Below are 6,470 nucleotides of genomic sequence, written 5' to 3' on the forward strand. Positions count from 1 at the left end.
GTTTAGGACACTTCAAACTGAGGAAGAGCTTATCTCTCTTGTACCAAATTCTTTGCCTTCCATTGAGGACTTCTTGATGAATTTCAATCAATATAGATCTGTTGTAGGGTTGCGAGAAGACCAAGATTGATACTAAGTGCATATACCTAATTCTTTCTAAGCTTCCTGAAAACTTTCAGATTTTTGCTTCTACCTTATTTTCCACCAAAGATGCTTTGGATAATAGATTTACCATGCCATCCTTTGAGGTTTTTTGTTCTTGTTTGACTTGAGAGAAAGCTAAGATCACTCAGTTGGATTCTCTCATAGGTTCACAGACTTATGCATTGGTAGCTTGATCATCTTCAGGGATGAAGGAAAAGACACATAAATCTCACTCTACAGAGTCTTAGATTGATTTTAGAACTCACAGTTCATCAAGTTCGCCTCCTCCTAAAGGGGGTAAACCAAAGCTAGAAAGACTAAAGTATGCTTCTTGTAATAAGCCTAATCATGATGAGTCACATTGCTATGAGAAGAAGTTGGATGGCAATGCCAAATGGGTTTCAAATTTGATAGCTTTCCTTCAAAAGAGAAACATTGATATTCCTTCTACTTCTCATAGATCTTCTTCTTTATCATCATTTTAGTTAGATGGTAAAGATATAGGAAAGTATCATGCACCATGTGCAACTACTATTCCTCATTCTTCTATATGGTTACTAGATTCAAGTGCTTCACACCATATGGCATCTTCTTAGGATTTATTCTCTTCTTTTAAGGCTTATCCTACTCCACACATTTTGATGGGGAACAACACTATTATGAATGTATGTGTGAAATGTTCTATTGAAATTAATGACGATACATTACATGATGTACTCTATGTTCCATCTTTGTCCTCTAACCTTATCTATGTTTATCATATTACACATAGTGGGACATGGAAGATAGTTGAGTTTGCACAAAATTCAGTGCACATTAGAGATAGTGAGACATGCAATATTATTTCTATGGGGATTTTTTATCATGCTTCCCACCTATATTCCTTCTCACATTTTATTTTTCCATCTCCACGATCAGAGACTCACTCTCTTTTTTCATGAGAGTCTAGTGAGGTGAAGTTGGGTCACTTGAACTTATGTGTTGTTCCTGAGACCAGTGTTGTGACTTCTACACCTACACCTCCTATTTAGATTCCATCTCTTGCACATGGTTACTCTTCAATGTTGCCTACTATTGTAGCTCTAGTCATTGAGCCACCTACTACAATTGTTGAGGATATATCAGAGGAAACACATCTCCTCTCAAATAACAGATTCAACACACCTATTATCCCACCTCCATTGGATATTCCATTTTAGGATTCTCATGATTTCTCCTTTGAGCATCAACTAGGACTTCCAACTCCACCTTACATACATGGGTTTTATCATCCTCGTCCACTACATTTGTTTCCTTCATATTGGAGCCACAACCACATTGGTATGTTCATCAACACAGGAGTTCTATCATTTTGGAGAGGCTATGGAGTCTCAAGCTTCTATTATGGAGGCATTTACTGTACTTATGGTCTTGAGAGATTCTCTTGAGATGTTTCATTTGTGCATCATTTTTTATCCCTTTTTGGAGTAGGGTTTTTCCCATTGGATTTTCTCTATTTCTCTATTTCAGAGAGACTTGATTATGATTGGGTACCTCATCAGATCTTATTGTCGGGACCTAAGTTTACTTTTTGCATTGCATTGTAGTTTCCTTTCTCTTTTTTTATTGTTTGTTGTTGCAATGTTGCTCATCTTAAGGGGGGGGGGGTTAGAGAAAAAGGTTAATTTCATTTCATTTATTTAATTACCCTTTCTCCCTTCTTAAGATTTCACTTTATGTACTTATACATTCACATTTAATAATTAATTAGTAATTATTAAATGGATTTTCCCTTTTAGGTTACCCTTTTTTGAGGTTTCGATCTCCTTCTATAAGGATTGATCTTTTGTAATTATCTCTTATCTTCTTCATTTTTGAGAATACACTTTGCATATTTTTAGAGAAAAACCCTTGCCTCCTCTTGTGTTTTTATTCTCTATGATAGCTTTTTACATGCATGTATTCTTCAGGCTTTTTGGATTTTTATTGCTCAAATCCTTTAGGGATAACCAAAGTAAGACAAGAGTCAGACTCTCCTAAACCTAAGAGAGTAAAGGAGAGGGCTTCTGGACTTAGGAAGAAGCAAAATGTTTTATTTAGTCAAGCAGGTCAAAAAAAGAGAAGTCAAGAAGAGGAAGTAGGAGCAACAAAGAAAATAAGAGGTTAGATATCACCCCATAAGCTCAACGACAAGAAGAAGAGGGCAGTAGAAACAAGATGAAAATAAATTGGAAACCAAAGATAGAGAACATGAATGATTTTACCTTAAAAGAAGGAAATATTAATTATAATATTATGATAGATATCTAGCATATGAATAGATAAATCTGGATGTAATTGTTATTCGACAGATTGAATAATAATAGATTAGAAACCAAGAAGGAAGAAGGAAGAAGAAACCTTAAGAGATGAAATCATTAGGAAATGTTATGATGTACTGCACAGATGGAAAAAATCATGCACAAATTGTATCCACTTGTGTGAGATCAAATGAGAGTCATAAACTCATCGGAGGACTGAAACAAGAAATGATTAGGGAAACAAAGGGACTTGTCAATTGAGTTTAAAATAAACATATAATATATTAAGGAGGTTGCATCAAAACCACCCAGTTTGACATAAATAAGGTGAAAAAATGAACATTCCTATTATAGAAACATAAACCCCTTTGTCAACAACAAAAGAGAAAGTAATTAACACTACCTTAAATGTCCCTGAACATATATAGACTAATAGTCAAATGGATATGCCATATAAAGAGGAAAGAAATGGTATGATAGGGGGATAATTCATCACAATTGACACCAATGAAGACCCCTTTGCGAATATTTCTACAAAGATGACATAATTTAGTCTTGGTAATTTGGAAACTATGTATATTGTAGATTATTCCAGCTCTAGTCCTAAAGAAGAAGAAAGAAAGACTAAAGAAGAAGAAGAAATAAAGAAAGATAACAAAGAGGAGGGAAGAGAAGAGGATAGATCATAAGAAGTGAAAAAGGTTGAGGAGGTAGCAAAACCTTGGTAAAGTGAACATATCCAAGAGGCTAGTTAGCAAAGAGAGGGAAGAACAAAACTACCATAGGTCAACATGGCACCTCAATAGATAATCATCCAAGCTCTATTATGGCATCTAGAAATGAAGTTCCTAGTTCTTCTTTGGAATATATTTTAGTTCATGTAATAGGTAGTAGAATAGGAGTAGTGAATGAAGATGATATTGATCAGCTTGGATTAATATCTGTCTTCTCAATAAATAAAATCATTGAAAAGAGTAAGAAAGCCAAAAGTCCACAAGGAACACTTGGCAAGGTAATTGAAAAACTCCAAAGCACCCTCTCTATTCAGATTAACGAGACCAGTCCTCAAAAGAAGGAAAATAAAGTTATGTAGAAGTTTGACAACCATTTTTCTACCTTAGCTGAAGTCACCACTATTAAAGATGGAATTGAACATGATGCAGCCATATTTAGAAAAGTATGCACAACCATTAAAGATGAATTTTCCACCCTTGATACATGCATCAAGGAGTTGAGGAGAATGAAAAATGTGCATTCCCATGCACTTATCTTTTATCCATCAATAAAGAGATAAAGAGAATGGAGAATGAACTGGAAAGCATTGTTAGTGAGCTAAAAAATGTAGATGCTATAGTCATTGATTTAGAGCAAAGAATTAGTAAACCTCGTGATGAGCTTTGTGAGTTAGAAATGAACAAGGATAAGAAGATGAAAAGATTTGCAATACTCAGAGAACATCTATCCTTAAAGATTGATCCCACACAACAACAACTTGCATAATGTTTAAAGGCCAAAGAACATTATACCATATTTTCTTACATATGCCTTCAAACAATAAAAATTGTATCCTATGGATTGTGTGCTTTAATCAGTGTGACATATTCTATCAAGGTAGCATGGAAGAACGATCTCAATAGTCTAAAGGTTAGTTTTTTTTTTTTTTTTATTGTATCTCACTTCTCACCAAACCATTAGCATGAAGACAACATGTAGATCCACAATTTTGACATGTATATAAGATTTTCTCTCACCTTTTCCATTGATGTCAAAGGGGGATAGTGTTAAAAAAATTGTATGCTTTATTATAAGGAGCTATAAGTAGGATGAAAAAATAGAGAAAGGGGGAGAAAAAGTATGTAAAGATGATAAATATATAAAATGATTCACATTTTGTTAAAAAAATTTGGTCTTGTGAAGAACTTCACAAGTTTTGTAATTTTGAAGATTTTGGGACCTAGTTAATTTTCCCATATGTTTCCATCAATGCCAAAGGGGGAGATTTTTTGAAATTTGGCTAAGAAGATATTTTAGGGTTCTCATTGATGGGAAAACAATACTATATTAAGAAAGCAAGGTATCAAGAGAAAGAAAGAGTAAATTGGGTTAAGGAATTATTTTGGTGAATCAAAATAATTACTTAACAATTATGGGATGACATCCTCGATGTTAACCCTAAGTGGGAAAAATGTCATTTTTATTTTTATGAAAAGTGTGAAGATATGAAGGTCAACTAAACAAAACAATTGGGTATAAAGGAAAAAAACTTTGTATGCAAAATAGTGCCATGACTATGTCCCAAATAGGATAACAAAACCTATAATCATAAATACTCTCTAAGTACAGGAAATCATATAAGTATGCTAACTCAAGGGTTCCTAAAAAGATCGACATCTAAACCCAGAGGTACCACAAAGACACGTAGCAAACCTAATATGCAAGCAGGAAAGTGTCATCGCAAAAGTCACGTAGAAGTTACCCGAGCAATCCCTTAGGAATCTCGGGTCCCTACTGATCCCTACGGCCACTAGTATCCTCTCATAATGACAAGGCATACTACGGAATGCAAGGTTGTAACCAAGCATTCTCTCTACCCCATCCTAGTCTGTACTAGCACTCAAGGCATGGGAGAGAACATACAATTATCTTGTTAGGTTCATTTTCTCTCATTTAGTGTAAATATTTTCACTTATTAAAACGACTTACAATGGGTTTCTCCAGGCAGCCTCTTAGGGCCCCGACCCCCATTGCAAGCCACTTCCCGACTCTACACATAGATAACCTACCCTAAGCTCATGAAATCATAAATCAAAGAATCATAATAAAATCACCTCAGTCCTATACAAGCAACTGAAAAAATATCATAAAAGATAAGCCACAAAAATTACATCAGTTCTTCATGAGCAACAGATAAGCATCAAATAATAATCATATGATCACAACAGTTCTCTATCAGCAACTAAAGGCATCAATGATAAATCACAAAATCCAATGGTTCTCCAAGGAGCAACCAGAAAGTATCCCAATAGTAAATTACAATACTGATCGAAGACTCCAAAATGGTCAAGTCAAAACATGTCACAACATGACATCATCAAGATCTAAACGAACACTTCAGTCAAAGCAACCAGAAGGTAATACAAGTATAACTGATCGAGACTCAGAAATGGTTATCAAATATAACTGATCGAGACTCAAAAATGGTTAAATTAGGTATCTCAAATACATACACCTCAGATTCACATAAGGAAACTGGAAAGCAATAACAAACAGTAAATACATCCATCATAGAGCATACTATCACATTACCTTGGTTGGTTTGAAAAGATCGAGAACAAATCATCATAACCTCACATTCACAAACCCGGCCTCTGGTAACAACCTAAACTGGTCAATACTAGAACAACCCCAAAACACAGAGAACACATAGAAAACATCAAAGTCTCATAGATTGGATTTGAAAGTACATTATTGAGTTAAGGTAAGGTTTATGTTCCAGTTTAACGTCTATTTCAAGTAACTAAGTTTTCACAACTACCCCTTACGATTAACCCATTTCTATAATAACTTCCATTAAATCAATAATCCAAATCTACAATTAAATCAAATAATATTCATTATTAATTAACTTTAATTAAACTAATTTTAATTAAATTAATCAATAATTACTATTCTAATTACTTATTTTAATCCATTCACTAATTGTTAATTTATTAATATTTAACCAAAATTATTAATAGATTAATATTTACAAAAAAAAAAACTATGTTAAATACATTAATATTTAATTATTAAATATTAATAAAGATTAAAATATTATTAATTAAAATATATTAAAAATTCATTAATTAAAATTTTAAATAATAATAAAAGTTTTTTTGTAAATAATACAATTTTTTTTAAAAAAATGAATTAAAATGTTTATATAAAAAAAAAGGCACGTATGAAATATAAGCCATTGGCTAATACAAGCCGACGGCCTGCCGCAGTCCTACGATCGCAGGGCCTGCGGTAGCAGGTACAATGTACCTGCCATCGCAATACCTGTGA

Source organism: Cupressus sempervirens, chromosome 11 (genome assembly GCF_028749045.1).
Source record: "Cupressus sempervirens isolate cs-2001-9-10 chromosome 11, ASM2874904v1, whole genome shotgun sequence".
Classification (NCBI taxonomy): Eukaryota; Viridiplantae; Streptophyta; class Pinopsida; order Cupressales; family Cupressaceae; genus Cupressus; species Cupressus sempervirens.